The following is a 23,487-nucleotide window of genomic DNA, read 5'->3' as shown; positions in this document are numbered from 1 at the left end:
TCATCTCACCTAATGTATTTTTCTCTGCAGACAGAAATCATTTAAACGATTTTTTGGCAGAGTGGCCGGTAATTAACACGGCCACTTCTCCCACTCCCAAATTAGTAAGGTCTTATTACAGGTCAAATTATGGTGCTCCCTGTGTATTTCGGTACACATGGAGGCATTTCACTAAGTAATGGATCAGGAATGTGAATGCTCCACGGATAGCAAGAAAATGGAGTCAGGAGGTAGACAGTCCTTCCTCTTCCGCTCCTTAAAATGTTCTCTTTTCCTCCCTATTCTCTGTTCCTCCCACATCTCAGAAGAGACGGGACCCACCCCAGCTACAAATAAAGACGCCTTGATGCCATAAAATTTGGCCTCTTCTGCAGCTTTTCCCTAAATTCTCTCTCCCACTCAAACATGCACTCAAATGACCCTTCACAACTGTCACCCTCAGCAGAGGCTACGAATACACACTGGTTCACCCTGTTTAAAAATAGCCTGCACTCGGGGCAGGCCTGGTGGGACAGAGGTTAAGTTCATGCACTCTCCTTCAGCGGCCTGGGGTTCACAGGTTCAGATCCCAGGTGTGGACCTACGCACCACTCATCAAGCCATGCTGTGGCAGCATCCCACATACAAAATAGAGGAAGATGGGCACAGATGTTAGCTCAGGGCCAATCTTCCTCACCAAAAATAAAAAAACAAACTGCATTCAAAAAAATTCACTGCCTTCACACTAACACCCTGTTTCTTTCTTAGACTGGCAAAGCGTTCCAAGTTTGGCAGTGCAAGCTTGTCTTCTTGACAACTCTCTCTCCTCCTGACATCCCTTTGACCCTCACCTGCGCTACATGACCTCAGATCGACCCTGGCAGTAGAAACAGCTTCTGCCAATGTCACAAGCTAATCAAATGACCTTTTCTCAGTACTCATCCTCCCAGACCTACTGTCACATTTGACACTACTCACCCCCTCCCCAATACCCTGTGTCCTTAAGTCACAAACTGCCTAACCCAAGGAGGCAATCCATAACGTGAAACAAATGAATGACACTAAATTTTCCTGGTTCTCTTCAACACTCTTGTATATTCTACCACTGACTCTTTCACCTGAACGTTTGGCATTACAAACTTCTGTCGTCTGACTCCTTCCCTCCCCATGCATATTATCATCCTTAAGGATCCCATCCACTATGTCTTAATCCTAAAGGCCACTGAGGAATCCCGAGGTCCAGCCCTCCGCTCCCTCAAGTGCCATGAACACTCGTCCTGAGACAGCACAGACCTACGTTAGAGTCTTTTCACCCACTCCCCACTGCAAAAGAATGGCGGGGCCACTGCATTCTCTTGTCAGCGAAGTTTCACCACTTCCCCAACCACTCGAGTTTGTGACCTAAGAAATCAAATAAAAGAGAGAGGGCTGGTGGGGCTGGCCCCGTGGCCGAGTGGTTAAGTTCGCATGCTCCGCTGCAGGCGGCCCAGCGTTTCGTTGGTTCGAATCCTGGGCGCGGACATGGCACTGCTCATCAAGCCACGCTGAGGCGGCATCCCACATGCCACAACTAGAAGGACCCATAAGGAAGAATATACAACTATATACCGGGGGGCTTTGGGAAGGAAAAATAAATAAATAAAATCTTTAAAAAAAAAACAAAAAGAGAGAGGGCTGGGAGACATAAAACCTGCGCTCTAGCCCTGACTGTCACTAATCAGCTGTGTGAATTCAAGAAAGCTGAATTCCATGCCTTTATTTGAAAAACTAAAGACTGGACTAAGATCTTTACAGCCTCCTACCCTCCCACAGACACACACTCTTCCTCCCTTCCCCCTACTTCTTCTATCCCCCCCTCTCTAAAAAGTCAAGATTTCTATGAACTTGTATTCTTAACTGCCACACCTTCATATCTAAAAACTTGTTTAGACTTGACGTTTTTTCTTTCTTGATTTCGCAAAATGGTTCCCTTTCCATTTCCGCTGTTTCCACCTAGCTCAGACTTGTATTGGGTCAGGCACAGCATTTCAATAACCTTTCCGTATTCCTGCGTTCTGGCCCCAAAAGTATTTAGCCTATGCACTGCCATCAAATTAATCTCATTAAAGCTTCTTTGTAGTATTATTCCCTAGTTCACAAATATTCATTATTTTCCCTTAGCCTGCTAAGTAGATTCTTCATAGCCTTGTATTAAAGACCTTTGATAATCTGACCTCTACCTACTTTCCTAATGTAATCTTCCAATATTACTTCCTGCTTCAAACCAAAAAAGTATACCTCCCACAGGCTCGAAACAACCAAGCTGTCTGGTGCCAATGACACCACCTAGAGGTGGGGGCTGGAAACTTGTGACATCTCCATCCCTTCCCTTCTAAAGATAATGCAAACATAACTATTTTACTTTTTCCTGCCCTTTGCTGCTCACACGCAGTTTAGTTATTTTCACCTTTCTCTTCAACATTTCCCTCTTTCCTTCTCTTCTTAACTCCTGCCCCATAAGAATTATCTTCCCTGTCTTTATACGACAGGGCCAATGAAGCCCAGGTCATAGATTTTTTTATGACGAAAAAAGATAAGTCATAAGCCAAGTGCAAACAAGATTAAAGAAGCTGATGATAAACCAACCAACGCTTTTCCTAAAGACAACGTGTCATGTTTAGCTCTCGGTCTCTTTTCTCACTATTCATCACACCACAAATCAAGTCACAGCAAAGGCTTCTTCAACTTGCTTGACACATGTCATTTCCTCTCCTGGAATTATTCCCTCCGATTCACTCTTCCCTCATCAGTCACCCTATCCTAACAGCCCCTCCCCCAGATCCCCGGCTGACCGAGGTGCTCCTAGTGGAGCTGTTATCACACCAGATATAACTGTTTACTGGTCCTTCACCCCCACTGGACTGTAAGCTCCTTGAGGGCAGGAAACGTGGTCTGTTCACCACTGTACAGTGTCTTGCCCAACGTTTGGCACAGAGGAGATCCACAGTTGTTGGGTTCATGAATGGACAGATGGATGAAGATTAAGAAGACAGGACCGAAGGAGGGGAGGGAGCCAAGGAGAGATAACAAGGCAAAATAATACATCCGCCGTTCTAAAATTAACAGGAAATCCAGGTGCGACCACCAGGCCAGTGACAACACTGCAGATGGCTGCCCTGGAGATGGCTCAAATTTCCAGCAGCTCAGAAAGAGGTCACCACCCACCTCAAAACGCTTCCAAGTTGGCTCCAGGCGATGCCAGATCCGTCTGTAGGGCAGAGCTTATTATGAAGCCCTATGCTTAAATATTCTATGAAGGATGAGGATTAAACAATGACTGATACTCCTAAATGGTTTGTAGAAGACATTTATCTCCACAAATATAATAAACCTTTGGAATTAAGCAAGAATTTTGGCAATATATTTAAATCCGGGACTTAAATTTTTTAAAAGTTTTAAAATGTGAAATACACAGATTCCTCATCTAATTGAATACAATTTTGAAATAAAAAGCTCCTCTCAGATATGAGAAGAGAAAATGGCAACTTTCTGATCTTCGTTAAATTAATTACCTGAGTCACTCATTTCAGAAACTCCTTTCCAGTGCCTAAGGATAAACTAACACTTGCAAACTGAACAATTAAATGAAACAAAAAATAGCTTGGCTTCATCATCTATATAATTTGGTCCAAAAAAAACTTACGAACTGCAATTTCCCTCTCATAAAGATTAAATAGACACCTAGCCTTATGGCTTCCTGCTATTAAATCAGGTCCTTTAGGCCACAAATTAGGCCACTGAGACAACATTAACGGAACAATAATGCACTAATTTGATTCAGTTTGTTGAAACTATGTAAAATCAGCCAAACTTGGGTGGAAAACAGGTGGCAGCAGACTCGATAAGGGAGTTAAAACGAACAATCTGTAAGATCCCTTTCACCTCTAACGTTCAAAGAAATGAGAATTTCAAAGATGGCTCAAAAGCTAAGTCTAAAGACACACTAGAAAGACGGGATCAGAGGAAAGAAAACAGTACTAGTCTGCACATAATTTTTAGATTCCTCTTTTGGCACCTGTCCATAACAGGGATTTAAATGATCTATCAACATGATGAGAACGCACTAGGGCTACTTCCAGCGACTAATTAAAAGATATGAATGAATAAACAGGTGGCCTGAATGCTTTTATGAAGTCCTCTAACAATCCCACTTCCTTTCAGAGTGACAAAGAATTTGGTTCATTTTTTCAAGAAATGAGTACACAAATGCACACTTTACTCAAATCAAACTTTACACTGAACTTGTGAAATGTCATGTTTGGCATAACTCTGTGTTGTATCAATTGATGTTTTTACAAATTATCTAATGTTTTAAGTATTTTTACATCCATCTTAAAGGTTAAATACACAACAAGGTAAGAGGAATAATAATTCTAATTGTGGAACCAGAGCTGTCCTAAAACAGACAGACAAATATGAGAATTAACCTATACAACTGGAGAAACATATTTTCATGAGGACCTATAAGGACTGAACGTGTTGCATAACAGAACCACAACTCTAAGAGTAATATGGAAAAACAACACCATTACCTAGTTTTAACACGTGGAGATATCTTCTTAAACTTCTGAAACCTATGTGAATATATGAAGCCTTAAGAATCTGCTTTTGTAAAAGATAAATAACTCAAGATCATTTGCCTTTTAAATCTCTGCTGATTTCAACAATCACTGTAAATAGTCAGAGAGGAAAAAAAAAACTCCTCTACCAGGCACCAGAGTTGCTTAACAAAAGCCACTTAATGAAACCATAGTTCAGACACATGCAAAAAAAAAACCAAACTTTAACTGCATAGAAAATATTTACGAGTTTACTTTCCTAATGCACACAATTGCGTCCTTGTTTTCAAAGCCCTGCAATTCACATCAGTGGGAACAAAAAAATCTTAGAGACAACAGAAAGTTAGCTTCCTAGAAGAAGACGCTTTGAGTAAGAAAAAGCATTGAAGAACCAGAATCTGTTTCTTAAAACAAAAAGATCTTACAAGTTTCTCTTCCAGAAAAGCTATTAACGAACCAATAAACAGCACATTTTGCAAATGTTTAGCCCCGCAGTTTATCTAGCGCACCTATTCTATCTCCATCGATCTACCAGTGAGTACCTAAACCTCAGAGCAGCACTCTCGCAGTGCACAAAACATCCAAGAGAACTCTGCGCCTCCATTTCTAAGATCCCCATCTCTTAGCCACTGGCCTCTCCTTTGATCTCACCTACGCTGTGAATATTTCATCCACTGCGAAATCAACCTAGCGGCGAGATCAGTTAAGTCATTAGCAGGCACGAGGGTTACCGGAGAGGAGAAAGCGGAGAGTGTTTGCGAAGTTTCCGAGCTCCGGGGCGCGGCGGAAGTTCTCGCCCTCCGGCCGCCGGAGCCCTGCGCCGGGCCGCCGCTTTGATGCCCAGCAATGGCTCCAGGACCAGACCCGGCGCGGCTCCGCTCGCCGCAGCCCTGCTCGTTAATTACCATTCGGTTCACGCCGCGAAGGCTCCCCCGTCCAGCTCCGCCTCCTCCCCAAGCCGCCGGAATGCACGGCCAGGACTGAACTTTCCAAGGGGGCAGGCGCCGCGGCACCACCCCTTCCAGCCGGGCTCGCTCTTTCATCCCATTTTCCACAGCACCGGCAGGAGCACGATCCGGAGCTGGACCCAAGGAGCCGAGAGTCCGCCAGCCCGAGGCAGCAAGTTGCACGCCTCCGGGGCACTGGCAGCCGCGGCGCCCCTCGCCCACCCGCGCGCGAGCCCCAACTTGGTTTCCATCAAACTTACAGCAAAGTTGGCCCGAAGTGGCGGCGGCGCTCTCGGGGGCGCGCACCTTGTCGCCTCAGCGCGCCCCCGAGCGGGACCCGGGGCTGCCGGGGGTCTCCCTGAGCCCGCAGGTCCACGCGGTGCCCGGGGCCAGCCCTCGCCGCCCGCGCGCCCCGCTCCGAGGCCGCCCTGCTCGGCCCCGGCGCCTCACGCGCCCGGCGCGGGGTATATCCCTCCGCCCGCAGCCACGCCCGCGAGCGCCGGCGCTCGTTTCACCGGCGCGGAAAGTCCTGCCGACTTTCCCTGGCGGCGGGACTCGGAGTCTTCGGAGTCCCCGGAGTCCCCGGAGTCCCCGGGTCCCGGGCAGCGACGGCCCGTCGCCGGTCAGCAATCCTCTGCCGCCCCAGCAGCCAACTGCTTGCGAGAAGGAGACGAGCGAGTGCCCAGGGTTGATCTGGCGACACTCCGAGGAACAGTTTGGGGCTTGCTTTAGTGCGGATGTTAGTTATGGCCAGCGCACAGATTTGTGCAGGGAATTAATATGGAATGTTTCCTGCTAGGAAAAGGGAAACATTAGCTTAGCTCCAAAAAAACAAAAAGCTGAGCCTAACGGCACAGCTTTCCACGCCTCCCTTTAGATTCTCTAGAACCTTCAGGGAATTCCTAAATCTGCATGTGAATGCCTCGGTTCTGGGTCTGCAATTGCTGGGTGGAATAACATCTTCCAAAAGGTCTCCAGAGGAATGCAGTTAGATCGGAATGTGCTTCCTTCTTCAATCCACACTAAGATCCCCGGAAAATGAAAGCGCTTCCTCCGCGACCTCTTTGTGTAGAGCTAGTGAGACCCCAGAACCTCTCCGACCCTGGGTACGAACCCCAACGCCAGCATCCCCCGGCGGACACCCCCGGTTCCCACGTCTGCAGGACAAAAGGCAGCTGTGCCGCCTCGTGCGCTCTCCCAGTGGGTAAGTCCACCCTGCAAACTGTGAACCCAGTCTACGTGAAATTACAAGTTCCCTAGGGAGAAGGGAAAGCCCCGGGCGTGCAGACGCCTCGCTCCGGGAACTCCCCCTAGCCGGAGAGCGCAGTCCGGCGTCCCCGGGCTGTGAGCCCATCCTCATCGCGAGCTCGGCACAGTTGAGGTTCAGCCGAGGCCCGGAGTGCTCCCCGGAGCTGGGAAATAGGCCAGAGAAAGGGGCGGACATGACCTCGGAAAGTTTGTGGGACTCGAACATTTTAACACTGTGAGGACAAAGAGATCTGATATCCCCGGAATCGACGGAGGGGGATGCATTGGAACTGCGAAGCAGATGGGGGAGAGGGAGTCTAGGGTTCAAGAGAGAATTTCCCTGGTTCAAAGTTAATGCAGTGTTTTCTTAAGAAGGTGATTGAAAAAATAAAGGTATCTAGCAGGTTATGGCTGGGAAGGAAAAATAATGCCTGCAGAATGAGTATGCTGATTCATAGCACTGAAAGTGTGTGGTGGTCTTCCCTGCGCATTAGTTAGAATGTACACAAATTCGCACTCCCAGCAAACACCATCATCCCAACACCGGGCCACGGTCTTAACTGCGCAAAGTGCTCCTGGAGTTACAGGTCAATTTCATGCATGGAACACCTCGGAAGTAAGTGACCTGGATCTGCAAGCTCAACCGGTCTGCGCCTCTTGCCGAATTCTAACTCTCAACAAAACACAACCCACCAGAACGCCAACAGTTTGAGTTTTTGAGTTTGCCCGGGGCGGGGGGGGCGACAGTAAAACGTAAAACGACCGTAACAAAATCCCAACACTTTAAATGGCACACAAGAATTCCTGGAGAAAATTACCATTCATTAAGAAATAATGCTTACTCGAGCTAAAACAACTGTTTGGGAATCCCGATTTTTCCAGGCTTTCTGCGAAACCTCATTGCCTGGAAGAAGTTACACTTCCTCGCCACAGGAACAGCCGAGAGCCAGAGACGGAGATTGCAGACTCCGGCGCTACCACATTTTTACTGATCCTTAAGCCCCAACGGAACGAAACAGAGATGCCTTTTTGCTACCACCGAATTACCTTCACATGAAAGAGAAACGTAGTTCAAGCTTCACGTTTGTCCTTTGAATAGTCGACCCTCCCTCACCCTGTCCCCAAAGGCTCTTGGAAATTAGAGGGATGGGCGACGAAAACAAAAACGCTTTCCTCCAGCACGGCCTCTGCATCCAGTCTACCAAAGCTAGTATTTGGAAATTAAACACAGAATGGGCCGGAGTGGGTGGTAAGCGAAGGCTGGGGTGGCGGCGACCGAGCTCACGCCCACGTCCCAGGAGCGCCCGGCAGGTCCAAGTTCGCGGTCCGCGCGGAACCCGGCAATGAGTGCGCGCCTTGCCGGGTGTCCGGACTAGAGGGCGCTGCGCCACTGCAGATCGCGCGGCCCCCGATGCGCCCTCCCTAGGCACCATTTCTATACGTAATAAGTTACATTCAAAATAATGCACAAACAACATAGCTTTTCAAGTTCTTTTGAACAGTGCTCTGTTATGTGTTTTATGAATTCCAAGATGTATGCATACTGATCCTTTTCATTCCCGAGCCATGCACTTCCAGAAGGGTGTGCAGCTCGCTGAGCGGAGAGACTGTAGGATACACACGCTTCCCTGCACTAGCTTAGAGCCAAACACCCCACGTAATTTCATTTACTTTTAAACTTAAATACAAAAGGCTTGCACTAAACAAAGAACTCACCGGTCCAGCTGAGTCCTCGGGGCTCCGCTTTAAAGTCCTCGGCAGCTCCGTAATCCCTCGCGAGCTGGGTATGTGTTAAAAGCCGGGTCTGAAGTACCAACTTTGCCTCCCTCCGATCTTCAGCATGTCCCCAACCAGAGTGCGATGCGCCCGCGCTGCCCAGACCCAGGTGGCCGCATCTCCAGAAGCTTCCGTCCTGGGTGAAACTTGGGCACCAAAAGGAGGCGAAATGAGAGAGCGCGATGGCTAGAGAGAGGGTCGAAGAGAAGCCAAGTTTGTCAGGACATGCCCAGGCAGCGAGCCGCCGAGTTTGGGAGTTGCGGCCGGGAGCTGCGGCGGATCACTGCCTCTTTCCCCACTCCCTCCCTGTTGGAGGAGGTGGGGGAGGGGAGGTGACGTCAGCGCCCCGCCTCGCCCCCAGGCCCCGGCGCGGACCGGGTTCTCCCGCGGGGTCCGCCTTCCGGACAGTAGCAGCAGCAAGCTTAGAGGCTGTGGCGTGTTCCCCTGCTGCCGCGATCCCCACGGTCGCTGCGGTCCCTACGGTGAAGCGCCGGCCGTCTGCACCCTGCACCGTCTCCCGGGCTCCGCCGGGTGCTGGCGCCCCTCGCGCTCAGCACCTGAGCGGCCCCGGAGCCCCGCTGCGGGCACCTCTCCGGCTTGCTCCCTTTCCAGCCCTCTCCGGCAGCGTTTCCCACGCCTCGAACTGCAGGTGATGCTCTTCCTCTTCTGCAGCTGAAATTCGTCCCGCCGTCTCGCCTGCCGGGTTTTTGCAGGGCGGAAGCATGAATAGTCCCTGCAGACTGGCCTGGACGACTTGTACTTTGTAGCCTTCCAACTTCTGGATGTGATCTATTTTAAATACTTCTTGTGCTCTTAGCACGGTCTGTGGTCTTTGTGTTGAAAATCACGGAGCCATATTTTAATTTTCAAATCCTTTCCAAAAGCGCCTACGTTTTTAGACCGTATTCTGAAGCGTATAAGCTTCCGAGGGATGGGGGAAAGAGATGGAGGAGGAGCCAATTTCTAATGTTTCTTACGAGTCCATAGTGATAGGGGCCAGTATACAAATCAATCGTCTACTCCTCGTGCTATAGACCAAGATAGATGCAAACACTGTTGAAATTTAATTGATAAATGAATGCGTCTTTTTTATGTAAGCGTCCAGATCCAGGAAAATGTCTGCTGTGGAATATTTTTTTAATGCCGCTAAAGTACCAAAATAAAATCTGAACAGTGTGAAATTCCTAGGGTGCCATTTCTGTGAGTTGACACTGTCCCCAGAAGGTTGGCATTAAAATTCAAAGATCCCTGTGAAACGGCGACGGGGCTGGGAGCGGTTTCTACCAATACATTTGCAGCCAGATATGTAAATCTACTGGTCGGTTTAGCTGGTCGTTCTCTTCGAAAGGTAAAGAGCAAAGCCGCAAGGACACAGGAAACCTGGAAACAAGGCAAGGGGTTAAACAGTTCAGAGAAAAAACGATCAAGTGTTGGAGTATTGTATGTGCTTAGCCTTGAGGAAGTCATAACTTCTCTAAATTTCAGTTTCCTCATCTGTGATGAGGGAATAATACCTGTTTCACACAGTAAAAATGTATTCGCGTTATTTATCTATTCAAAAGTTTATTGAATGCCGTTTATCTGCCAGGGAGATATTCATTCATACTGGCAGCACTCTTAGTGAGCATCATATTAAGTGTCTAGCAAGCGCATAGTAGTTGATCAATATTAGTTTTCTTACCCTGCCTTGTTCTTTGCAGTATCTCGGTTTTCTCATCGATAAAATTAGGATGAATTAAAGGGAGGTTATCAGAACTAATTCAACGTGATTTTGATTTCGAAGGAAGAGGAGGGCGCTGAGAGCTAGGAGGTGGAGGACTGGAGGAAAGGACCTCAGAGGCCCCTGCAGACCCAGGGGGCAGCCGAAGGTGCCAGATTCCTGAGGAGGGAGGAGGCAATCAAAAGAAAGCCTGGCTTGAAAGGCCAGCCTGTCGGTGCAGAGGACAGAGTTCTCTCCTTCACTGTTTGAACCACACAGGCTCGCTCCTTTTATGTCAATAGCTCAAATTAGAAATTGACCACATAATACAAGTTTCTATAAATGATACACATAAAGTGTACACATAAGTGGCTATTTAAATTAAATTAAAATTAAATTCTTTGGTCTCACTAGCTACATTTCAAGTACTCAATATCTGCTTGTGCCTAGTGGCTACAGTATTGTTCAGGGTCAATGAAAGAACGTTTTCATCATGAGGGAGCGTTCTATTGAACGACATTGTTAGGGACCTCCCTATTGTTTTGGGGAGGCTACATCAAGTATCATCATTTTGATGCATCCAATATTGAGTCACTTTCAAGTAAAAAAAAAAAAACAATCGCAGAAGGATTCGCTCATTCTGCATATATTTATCAAGTACCAACAATATGCTAAGTGAAATTATAAAGGACTCAAAATTTAATGAGTTAGGTGTGTTTGGTGATTAAGAAATATTAACATGGCTTAACAGGGCCTTTTAGTTGTTTTCAGTTATTGCTAAGTATTAAAACCAGGGTAAATCGCTAAACTTAAAGCAAGAAAGAATTCTAAAACATTTTTAATAGTCCTAGGACTAAACAATTGTAAGGAAGCTGACTGACTCCTGGCATCCCACCCGCTCTGTTCCTCTTCTCTGCTCTCATCTGCCAGCGCCCTCTTTCTGCCTAAACTTCCTGGACGCGACACACCATTCAGCCGTCTCCACTTCCCCGTGCTTTGGGATTTTGCCCTTTGCATCCAAATACAGCCCTCCTCTGGGCTCTATTTGGACACTCCGATCGGCCAATAGAACACACTACTGGTCAATCTGTTAAGAGTCAGTAGTGGTTAACTATGGGTATGAATATATTAATACTCCTGGTCTTTTCCAAGTGCATTTTAACATGGCCTTTCTTAAAGCTATACCTTAATGATAAAATTTTATGCTAATGGTGACATTCCAGATGCCATAGCTAGTCAGGGAAAATATTTGGAGGTGTCACAAATCATCTACTGGATGGCTAACCAGTACAAAAAAAGGACAAAGTATACCTTCATTTTAGTCATAAATATATGGTAAAAGAGAGTGATTGTGGATTTTCTGTCGCTACAAATATAAGATATACCCAAGGGCTTTGGGAAAAGATCTTGCTGCGTAAATATAATTCTTGTGATGCTTTCCCAGCTCAGTGATTGAAGGATTCCAAGTCTACCTTTTCGAACAGTAAGCAATGAATCATGCAGAAACTGTTAAAATACTTCTCAGTACAGGTAGTGGAAAGAACATTAGACTCAAGGTCAGTAGATCTGGTTTGAGTCTTGCCTTTGCCACGTAAAATCTAATGTATCTGGTTATTACTGAGTTGGGGGCGTCTCACTTTTGTCTGTAAAGTTTCATTTCTAAAATGATATTAAAAAAAAACTCTGCCTCGCTGGTTCTAAGAAATACCAGTAAAGAATGAAGATAATGACTACAATCATTATTCTCCTCAAATTTATCCACTGTTTCTCACCCTACCACTCCCATCTCAGCCATGAGGCTTTGTAGTACCAATAGTAATAAGTAACATTTATTTAATGCCAATTATGCTCCAGACTCTGTTCCAATGTCTTTATATGCATTTTCTCATGTAATTCTTACAAAATCCTGTAGGGTGTTAGCAAGTAAAAGCCTACCGGCATGTTCCAGATGAGACACTGAGGTTGGGGTAGATTAGATGACTCACACTGGGCCACCTTTTGACTGAAACGCAAGGCTGGCTGTCTCTAAAGACAACATTCTTGTCAATACAATACACAAACTCCTATACCCTGCACCCCATTTGCATCCTTTATAAACCAAGGCCATTGTTGTCAGTAACGTTGGGGTTTAAGAAGCAACCTAAGAGGAGAATAAAAAACTATCAAATGATGGCTGGAGGAAGATGCTCCTTTCCATACTCAGTGTATGGATTAAACAAATTGTTTAAAAGTGAGTCCTTGAATCACAGAGCAAGAGCATCACTGATACTGTTTGGGAAAGTATATGTAATGCGTCCGATGTTTGTTTGGCTTACCTATTTTCCTAGGTAGATACGCATGCTCTTAAATACATTTTGATTCAAAATTGTTGTCTGCCTTTTAACTTGTTTGGTCTGAACAGCAGAAAAATACACACCAATGATTCTCAATGAATTCTGACAAGGACTATCTCACAGGATTTCATGATCAGCATTTCAATTTATACTTTGCTTTTCCCTTTCCTGGTCTGGAACCACTAGTGTTTCTGTACCTCTCCAATTCTCGTTTCTCTCTTTCATTTATGCTTTCCCATATGACAATATGAGAAATTCCCCCATCTATCCTTTTTTTTTCTTACTATTAAGATTGCATCCTTTTTCCTGGTAGAATTTTTTGGTCATACAAGCTAATCTGATAAAGAGACTAAGAGGATCCCATTTGAGAAATGAGAATTGTGACAGTCTGTCAACATCCTTTCTCAAATAGATGATCTATCTAAGCCCATCTAGGTTGTTCTGTACCCCCTGTCATGAGCATGTAGACAATTGTAGCCAATAAGATATTAGAGGAAGTTTGTTGGAGGCTTCCGGAAAAAAATTTCCTCCCTCCTAAGAGAGATTTACAAGAGACATTATGTCTCTCTATGGATATTGTCAGGTCAGGATGTCATACCTGAGACTACTACAGCCATTTGACTTGCTGAGGATGAGCCTAAACCAAGGAAGGCAGGTGAGGGTTCTTAATGACATTGACTCAACTACCTCTGGAGGCCATCTTAACTCAAATCTTCTTTTTATGGGCGAGCATAAGTTTCTATCTTATTTAAGTTGGATTGTGTCAGGATTTGGGTTACTTGTACCTGACATCATCTCCCACAGCTAGGTAACCCATTTTTAAATGTACTAGGAATTATTTTAAAGAAAAAATAAGTGGATGTACCTCCTCTGCTCATTGGTCAGTAGCAATTGAGACAGACTCTAATGACAAGATGAAGGACTCTTAGATCTTTCCCTTAATGATGAGAAAGAAGTGTTTAGATACAAAATGATTTAGTCTTACAAAATGCTCATTTTTCTACCATAATAAAGAGGAAAATAAGAATATGAAATTTTATTTGTTCAACTAAAAGATTTTTCTTCATTTCTACAGTTCTTTCCAATCAAATAGCCAAAATCTTTCTAGTATAGTTACCAATATCTTTGTAGGGAACTCTCTGAAGTCATTTCTTAGAATTTACAGTGAATGTTAACCAAATCCTGGCTTCAAATAATTACCAGAGGATAAAGCAGTCAGCTGGAGTGCCCGCTGTCAGTAAATCCCTGACATTTGGAATTTGAAGCTATTTGTACCTCTGATGCCAATATCGAATGCCAAGCCAAAAAGCAAAATCGGTTTATATTCACCATGGCCCACTTTGTCTATGCTTTGCCCTTTATTTGAAATAGAATCAGTAAAAAAAAAAAAAAAAAAAAAAATTAATTAAGATATGCTATTAAAGGTGATCTTTATGTCAGCTTTTTGTTTAGGAAGGAAGATAGTTTGGTCTGCTCCTTTTCTAAGCAAAAGTTTGAATAAGGTCTCTTCTCCTCTGTGGGTATGTGTATGAGAGACAAAACATAAAATAATCTTCCTGTTATTTCTTCCCCTCCACTTGATGTTTGATCTGGTGCAGTGTTGAAAAAAAAGTTATTCATGACACTTGCTAAAACACTAAGGCAGACGTTATTCAGGACTATTAAGATGGGTGTAGGGTCTATTGCCATGGCATTTTGCTGCAGGAAAGTGAGATGGGGCTCAACTTTGAAAACAACAAGGAAAAGTGGGGGTTTGTAGCTAAGGAGCAAGGTGGGGGTCAGTGGATAGAAACTTACTAAGAGGAGACATCACGGGTAAAAAGGTCTTCTGGCTAAACCCATGTGACAGGATTTCTGCTGAAGCAGGCCAGGTGATCAGATATTACCTGGGGAGGGGTGGGAATGAGGAAATTTGATCAGATATCCAGGGTGGGGGATTTTTGGCAAAACCAACTTAGCAAGATTCTTGCTACAACTGAGCCATGCAGGCCCGACAAGGACAGACATGAAGGTCCAGGCCCAGAGAGCTTAAGAGGAGCCTGTCTAGAATTCGGTCACAGAGGGAGTGTTTGTCATCAGCAAGCTCCTTCAGTTCTTTCTACTGTCCTGTAATTGTTTTCTTCCTGAAAAAGGAAAGAAAAGGAGGAGAACAATTGTTATTAATCAAGCATCTGAGACGCTTGGAATCTCAGTGTCATGTTTGCAGGCTAACATGATTAGACTGTGTCATTGGTTTATAAAAAGGCCAAATTGTTTAAGGAGATTGGGGTAGGACATCGGTGGGAGAAGGTAGAGTGCCGTGGAAGAAAGGAGTTAAAGTCAGAGGATTTAGGTGAGAGTGCTGCCTCTAACATTTACTGGCTGTGTGAGCGGCAAGTGACTGAGCTGCTTAAATAGCTGTGTGATTAGCTGGCCTCTAAGCTGGGCCCCAGTGATCCCAAACTCCTGACATTTCCACCTTTGTATGGTCTCCTCCTGTATCTCACCCACCAGGGTCTGTTTAACAGTAGAATGAGCCAGAAGTGATGGTATGTCACTTCTGAGATTAGGTTATAAAAAACAATGATTTCTCTCTCTCCCTCTGTCTCTCTCTCTCTCCCTCTCATTATTTGCTCTGAGGCAAGCCCAAAGCCCACATGAAAAGGGGACTGAAGCCTTCTTCCAGCAGCCTCCTGAGTGAGGCGCCGGTCAAGCCTTCAGATGACTGCAGCCCCAGCAGGTTTCTTCATGGCAGCCTCATGAAGGACCCTGAGCCAGATCACTCAGCTAAGCTGCTCCTAGATTCTTGACCCTCAGAAACTGCATGAGATAACATATTTGTTATTGTAAGCTGCAAAGTTTTGGGGGAATTTGTTACTCAACAGTAGATAAAGAAATCCGGAATAATGGCTTCCTACCAATAATACAGTGAGGACTCAGTAAAAGCATGGAAGAGAAAACACTTGGTAAACCTTAAAGTACTACATGAGGGTTAGAACAATATGCGTAGAGTGGAAGGAAATGTCCAGAAGAGCACTATCCAAAAGAGCTTATAGAAGATGGAAAAGTTCTGTCTGTGATGACCTATATAGTGCTGTTGAGTACTGGACATGTGGCTAGTGCAAAATGAGGAACTAAATTCTTAATTTTATTTAATTTTAATTAATTTTAATTTAAATAGTCATAGGTGGCTAATGGCTACCATTTTGGACAGAACAGGTCTAGAGGTTTCTAAACCAACAAATGGGTCAAAACAGAGTCAAAAAGAACAGTACATAATAATCATGAGCATCTTTTCTTGTCTAGTTTATGAGATCCAGAAATTATGGATTGAGTTAACTTAAGCAATTATTTCCTTCCTTCTCTAAAAAAAGGCAACACATTTTGTAAAACTGGGTTCTCTGAGACCTCAGATAGATTTCCTTTTGTGTGTTTGCATGCAATTTGTTAGACATAAAATTATGGATTCAATCGACTATCTCACACAATTAACTAATTTACATGATTGGTGGAAGAGGCATGCAATGAACCAACTGTGCCCACAGTTGCCTAAACTACACAGGGCACTGCTGATTCATCCGCTTGCTAGGTGAGAGAGAGTTAATAACCTGAGTGTTTCCTCGCACCATTTTATTCAATGATGTCATTTGGTAAATATGTACCTCCAAAGGCAAAAATAATTACTCTAAGTACTGGCAATGATAGTTAAACCTGAATAGAGATAGACTTCAGTGTATATAAAATTCTATCAGTTAAGACTTGTAGGATGTCATGTGTGTCATGCTGTTAGTAGAGTAGGGATGTTGATCTGGATTTTCTGATTGTTTCTAAATGATATATGCTGAATGGTGCTCTGTAATAAAGCTGACTGTCTCTTAAATGTTGACTATATCCCTAACGTAAGTCCCTTGGTCATGTCAGATCATGCCTTTTCTCCTCAAGCTTGCAGTCACATTACTGTAAAATAACTCTGTGGCTCCAGACATTGATCAAGACAGGATAAAGGGGAATTAGTTATCCTCATCCATGGAAAAAATAAAATTGACTCCTTATCCTATACTATACACAACAATTTTCTCTCGGTGAATTAAAGATGTAAGGCTGTGAGGCTGATAGTTAAAATATTTAGAAGAAAATAATTTATTTGTGGTTATATGGAAGGATTTACTATATAAGACACAAATTTTCTAACCATGAAAGAAAAGATCAACAAATTCAATTCCATAAAAATTAAGAACTTCTGTTTATCAAAAGTCACCATTTAAAAAAGGGAAAATACAAGCCACAAATTGGGAGAATATTCATTTAATAAATATTGACAAAAATGAGTATCCTTAATATAAAGTAGTTCTACAAATCAACAAGAAAAAGTCTCAGTAGAAAAATAGGGACAATTCAATAGAAAAATGAAGAAACTTGTGAACTGTATTTCAGGAAGAGGAAGTATGAATGGTCATTATACATGTAGTGGGTTAAATTGTGGGCCCCAAAACTATATGTCCATGTCCAGATCCCTGAAACCTATAAATGTGACCCTTTTGGAAAAAGGGGCTTTGAAGATGTAATTAAATTAAGAGTCTCAAATGAGATCATCTGGGATTATCCAGGTGGGCCCTAAATCCAATGACAAGTGTCCTTATGAGAGTCATTCAGGTGAGAGACACACAGAGCTAAAAGGCCCTATGAAGGCAAAGGCAGAGATTGGAGTTATGCAGCCTGGCACCACCAGAAACTGGAAGATGTAAAGAATTCTTCCTCAGAGCTTCAGAAGGAGCATAGCTCTGCCAACACCTTGATTTTGGACTTCTGGCTTCCAGAACTGTGAGAGAATATATTTTTGTTGTTTCAAGCCACCCAATGTGTGGTAATTTATTACGGCAGCCCTAAGAAACTAATACTACAGTGCATAAGAAGAGATACTTTCATTAGTTATTAGAGAAACGAAGCTTAAATCTTCAATGTAATACATAAACCATATTGGGAAAAATTAAGACGTCTGATCATATCAGAGATGCTGAAGATATGGCTCAACAGGAACTCTCTTATACAGTACTGGTACGATGGTCAATTGGTGCAATTACTTTGGAGAACAATTGGGTATTACCTGGTGAAGATGAATCTGTACATTTCCTATAATCTAGAAATTCTCCCACTAGATTTAGTACACCCAAGAGGGATTTCAAAACGTGTACACCAGGAGATGTCTATAAGAAAATTCACAGAAGCTTTGTACATAATAACAAAAAACTGGAAAACATACAAATTAACAAATAAACTGCAACATCTTCAGACTATGAAATTTACACAGGAAAATGGATATGTTATTGTTACATGTAACAATATGAGTGATTTTTGAGAGATATACTATGAAGTGAAGAATAGAAATTGTAGAAAATTTTCTCAAAATTCTGCAAAACTAAACTAAAAATATATTGCTTATGGAAATATACATAAGAAATATCATATTTGTTTTTAAAAAGGATAGTGGTTACTTGAGGAGAGACGGCTGGTGGGTGGGATAGCGAGAGACACTCAGGTAGAGGAATGTTCTGGTCCTGAAGCTGGGCAATGGACTCCTAGCTAATTGTATTCATTTTGTGCTTATTAACTTAGAACTATTTTAGATAAGTTCTTTTTAAAATATATTACTATTAAAAATATTTAAGCGGCCGGCCCCATGGCCGAGTGGTTAAGTTCGTGCACTCCACTGCAGTGGCCCAGGGTTTCACTGGTTCGGATCCTGGGCGCGGACATGGCACTGCTCGTCAGGCCAGGTTGAGGCGGCGTCCCATATGCCACAACTAGAAGGACCTGCAACTAAGATATACAACTATGTACCAGGGGAGATTTGGGGAGATAAAGCAGAAAAAAAAAGAGATTCGCCACAGTTGTTAGCTCAGGTGTCAATCTTTAAGGAAAAAAATATGTATATATTTAATACCAGAACCCAACAAAAAATAAAGGAGGATTTGTAATAAAGGCCACATAGAGATCATCTGTAACCTAAAGTTATCAGTGTGTCTGTTGAATACCCTCTTGAAGAGTATTTGAGAAAATGGAGGGTAGCAAGAATGGATATAACCTCAAACATAGAAATGAAAAGAAATAAAATAACCTCTGCATACGCGTTGAAATGAGAATCGCTGTAATAGTAGGTAGTAGAGAAATGGGTTATAGATCAGAGGAAGGGAGATAGGATTGCCTAGATAAAAGTCTGATCCATCACAAAAATCTTTCCCAGATACTTAAAATCGTGAGAGTCATGCTTTGAGGAAAGATGAATTCGTGGAATGAAGACGGCAAGGCCACCGGGCAATCTTAGAGAAAAACAAACACGAAAGCTTCAGCGTGTACAGCCAGGATACCTACTTGCGCCTCTTAGGCTGATGTACAGATGGGTGTAAGCTCGTAACCTGAGCTTGTGTCCGCTATTTTAAATGAGTGTGTGTGAAGGTGGGCAGAATTCAATTTTTTACCTGTACGCTTAGGTCTTCAGTACAAAATCCCACGGCCTAACAAGGTTTGCATGTTCACTTATTGGCTGTGGGGAAATTATCCTATTTGAAGTGTGCCATCTGTTTCCAGTTGGGACCCTAACTGATACAAGCAGGCCTATTAATTATCTCTCTCAAACCAGCTGCTGGCAATCCTGGGAGTGCTTTCCTGGCAGCTACTACGATACACAATTTGCCTCTATTCCTTGTAAACAAAGGTGTCCGTATAGAGCAGTGATTCTCAAAGGGTGATCTCAGACCAGCAGCGCCAGCCTTACCAGGGAACTTGTTAGAATTGCAAAGTTTGGGCCTTGCCCAAGACCTACTGAATCTGAAATTCTGGTGGTAGACCAAGCAATCTTCTTTAATAAACCCTTTAGGCGATTCTGAAAGGTGTTAAAGTGTAAGAACCATGAGCATAGGGCAACCGCAATACTGCAGCATCCTGAAGCTAATAGCAGCCGAACTTTTATTTTTATTTTATTTTTAAAATAAAAATTGTATATCTTTAAGGTGTACAACATGATACTTTGATACACATATACATAGTAAAAATGATTACTACAGTCAAGTTAATTAACATATCCATCTCCTTACATAATTACCTTTGTGTGTGTGTGTGTGTGTGTGTGTGTGTGTGAGAGCACTTCCTGAGATCTACCCTCTTAGCAAACTTCTAGTGTACAATATAATACTATTAACTATAGTTATCATGCTTACCTTAGATCTCTAGAACTTACTGATCCTGTATAACTGAGACTTTGTACCCTTTGACCATTATCTCCCCATTTCCCCTACCTCCTCACTCCTGGTAACTATCATTCTATTCTCTGCTCCTATGATTTGGACTTTTCTAGATTCCACATGTAAGTGAAATCATGCAATATTTTTCTTTCTGTACCTGGCTTATTTCACTTGGCATAATATCCTCCAGTTTCATCTGCATTGTTGCAAATGGCAGGATCTCCTTCTTTTTAAAAGCTGAATAATATTCCATCATATATATGCCACAGTCTCCTTATCCATTTATCTATTGATGGACACCTGGTTGTTTCCATATCTTGGCTATTGTGAATAATGCCGCAATAAACACAGGAATGCAGATACCGCTTTGAGGTTCTGGTTTCATTTCCTTTGGATCCATACCCAGAAGAGGGATTTCCGGATCCTACGGTAGTTCTAATTTTAATTTTTTGAGGAACTTCCATACTGTTTTCCGTAGTAACTGTGCCAATTTACATTCCCACCAACAGTGTACAAGGGTTCTCTTTTCTCCACATCCTCACCACCATTTGTTGTCTTTTGTCTTTGTGGTAATAGCCATCTTAGCAGTGGTGAGGTGATATCTCACTGTGGTTTTGACTTGCGTTTCCCAGATCATTAGTGACGTTAAGCATCTTTTCATGTATCTGTTGGCCATCTGTATGTCTTCTATGGAAAAATGTTTTTTCAAGTCCTCTGTCCATGTTTAATCAGATTATTTGGGTTTTTGCTACTGAATTGTATGATTTCTTTATATATTTTGGATATAAACCTCTTATTAGATATATGGCTTGCAAATATTTTTGCCCATTCTGTGGTTTGCCGTTTCATTTTGTTAATTGTTTCCTTTGCCATGCAGAAACTTTTTAGTTTGATGTAGTCCATGTTTATTTTTGCTTTTGTTGCCTATGCTTTTGCTGTCATATCCAAAAAATCATGCCGAGACCACTGTCAAGGAGCTTTCTCTATTTTCTTTAGGAGTTTTACCTGTATCAGGTCTGGTGTTTAAATCTTGAATCCATTTTGAGTTGATTTTTTGTGTATAGTGTAAGGAAGCATTCAATTTCATTCTTTTGCATGTGGATAGCCAGTTTTCCCAGCATGAGTTGTTGAAGAGACTGTCTTTTGCCCTTGCGCATTCTTGACGCCTGTGTTGAAAATCAGTTGTCCCTATATGCTTGGGTTCCTTTCTGGCCTCTCCATTCTGTTTCATTGGCCTATGTGTCTATTTTTATGCCAGTACCATACTGTTTTGATTAGTTTGGCTTTATAATATACACAGCCTGAAGAAAGGAGGGAAGGGAAGGGTTCTTAGAACCCAGAAAGAAAGAGTCAGATTTGGCCACTTTGAGAAAGCAGGATACCATTGAAGGACACAGCCAGTCCAAGGTAACTGCACAGGGAGTGAAGCGGTGAAATAAATACCCTGACTTCATTAGCCCCCCCTCCATTGATCTCCCACCTGAGCTCCCCATGGAAGCCAGAAAGCAAGGAAGGTCATTTTTACAATCCCCAAGGCTCACTCCCCGGGGCACACAGCAGAGTACAGAAAGGTAGACGGCAGAGGGGCAAGTGAAAGGTATTAGGTACCTGTCAATCATGTCTTTCTTTAGCAGTCCCAAGGGCAAATGAAAGTTGAGGATGAGGTAATAGTGCCAGAAACAGGCAACACAAATTCTGAGTTCTTGTCCCATTTTCTGATATCACGTTAGGGAACAGTACAGTCTGAGTCTGGATGACAGAGATTTATGAAATTCTCCAATACTGTAGAGGTAGAAAAAGTTAGGAGGGAAGCTTAAAGACTAGGGGAAAAACATATCCTCCAGATGAGTTTTATGTGGAGTAAGCCTCAGGGGATCTTTATACCATCATGGTAAGTCACTCAAGGCTATTTCAACAGTGTCCTGAATAGATTACTTTATTGGAGATTAATGAACTGAAGGATCCTATTGAAGAGATTGGTGTTAATGAGATCATCATCTAATTCTACAGCCCATACCCTCCCTAAATTGGACAGTGAGGAAAAAAAAAAACCCAACAATTTCAGTGTGTGATAATGACTTCAGTCGCAATAACAAGCCAAAGTAGGCCAGGTCTAATAGCTTGAGTTCTTATTGGGGAGATAGAGTTTACAGTGTTAATTCTGTGGGTTAGTTAGTACCAAACCTAATGTGGTTAGAGAACAGTGGAGAGAAATGCTTTTATCTTCCAGCAGGATTTGCCATTTGAGGGGATGCTTCAGGCGATCTCAGCTATTCATCCTACCTTTCAGTGCTATGTTGAGAAGTGAGAGGCCAACAGTGTAAGTGGATGACATCCTTGTGTTTGGGGGAATGTTATAAGAGCTCAGCGACAGCTCCCTCAAGTCCTATACATCTCAGATAATGACTAAAATGACCCTATGAAAAACCACAGTTTTGTCAGGACCTCATAAATTATTTATAGCATAATATTCCAAGATTGCTACCACTACCACCTGGTCAGCTCCCAGGAATAAAATTCTTCTTGGGGTTCAATATTCAATGTCTACTGCACAGAGCCTGTAACACCTATGCAAGAAATCTATCAAAACCTCATTGCTCAATCTTTAGTTTAATAAGTTTACTATTTCTTCACTTTTAACATTTCTTGATTTTTTTTGGGGGGGGGAGCCTCCTTAATCATGTCTGTTAATGATTCTCTGAGGTAAAGTGCATTGTGATTAAATAGTCAGTCATAAAATGTGTTTACATGTGCCTCATTTGGCCCTGACTCCCTGATTTCATATTGCCTGGATAGGAAATGAAAGATTCTGGAAATGAATTAAGTACTTTGACTACAGAAGCCTAAATAAGTGGCTTACCACTGGTTTTTGGTTTTTCTTTTTTGAACTTGTACATTTGTCATCTATGGTCTGTTTATTTTCAGTGAAGAGGCAACAAAGAGGTAAGATATCATATGTATATATGATATATATCTCATTTATTTATATATATTTATATATATATATTCATTTTCCCAGGAATGTTCTAGTTCTGAGATATCCTTTTTAAGTAAAAATGTATGTAATTTGCTTTTGCACTGTATATATGTATTTTGAACAGGTTTAGCAATGGAAATGTGTTCTGGATTCCCTTTAGGTCCAGATACTGTTGAATACTTCTTTTTGAATAGTCATTTTATTTTAGTGCATGTTTTAAATACAGTAAGTGATTTTGTTAAGAGGCTAACTTTTTGGTAGACTTTAGTCTACCAATTCAAGTAAACTCATTTCTGAAAATCTTCAGAATGCACTAAACTCTTTCTTTGTTAAGTTTAATGTTTCTGAAATGGATGAAAAGGTAGCTTTTGAATTCCACTATATAAGCAACTTCTATTCGGTATTGCATTTTACTTTAAACTTTTATTCTGTAAAACTTAGCCAGTTTCACAATTAGCTGCAGGAAGGTTTCAAAGAAAAATAAGTGTCTTGTTAATAACATCACAGTGTTTAGACCACTGAGTATCACTTTTACTTGCACTGTCCCACCCAGGCTGCATGCCCAGGACACAGTGACTCTGATCCTGATGCTTCTTGAGAAGGAACAAGGCAGATACGGCACCCAGGTGAGTGGCCACAAATACTTGCTGTATTCATTAAGCAGTTTTTGCGTAACTAATTGTGCCACTGTGCTCATTACCTTGACATGCTGC

At 42.8% G+C, this 23,487-nt stretch overlaps 1 protein-coding gene across 11 annotated transcripts in view; it reads right to left on the bottom strand.

Annotated features, from left to right (window-relative positions):
* Positions 1–9,181, bottom strand: part of FAT1 (FAT atypical cadherin 1) — a 130,662-nt gene extending 121,481 nt beyond the window's left edge. For 8 of the 11 annotated variants that reach the window (XR_011498897.1, XR_011498898.1, XR_001400369.3 and 5 more), the window contains exon 1: positions 8,489–9,181. The gene's annotated coding sequence lies outside the window, so the exon portion shown is untranslated. Of the gene's footprint in view, positions 1–5,228; positions 5,405–5,784; positions 5,965–8,488 lie in introns of those variants that run through there. The other 3 variants (XM_070500109.1, XM_070500110.1, XM_070500111.1) reach the window with 3 other exon arrangements.
* Positions 9,182–23,487: the final 14,306 nt, after the last annotated feature.

This window comes from Equus asinus, chromosome 27 (assembly GCF_041296235.1).
Source record: "Equus asinus isolate D_3611 breed Donkey chromosome 27, EquAss-T2T_v2, whole genome shotgun sequence".
Classification (NCBI taxonomy): domain Eukaryota; kingdom Metazoa; phylum Chordata; class Mammalia; order Perissodactyla; family Equidae; genus Equus; species Equus asinus.
Note: the sequence above shows the minus strand (reverse complement) of the source record. Positions and strands in the feature narration are given on the sequence as shown.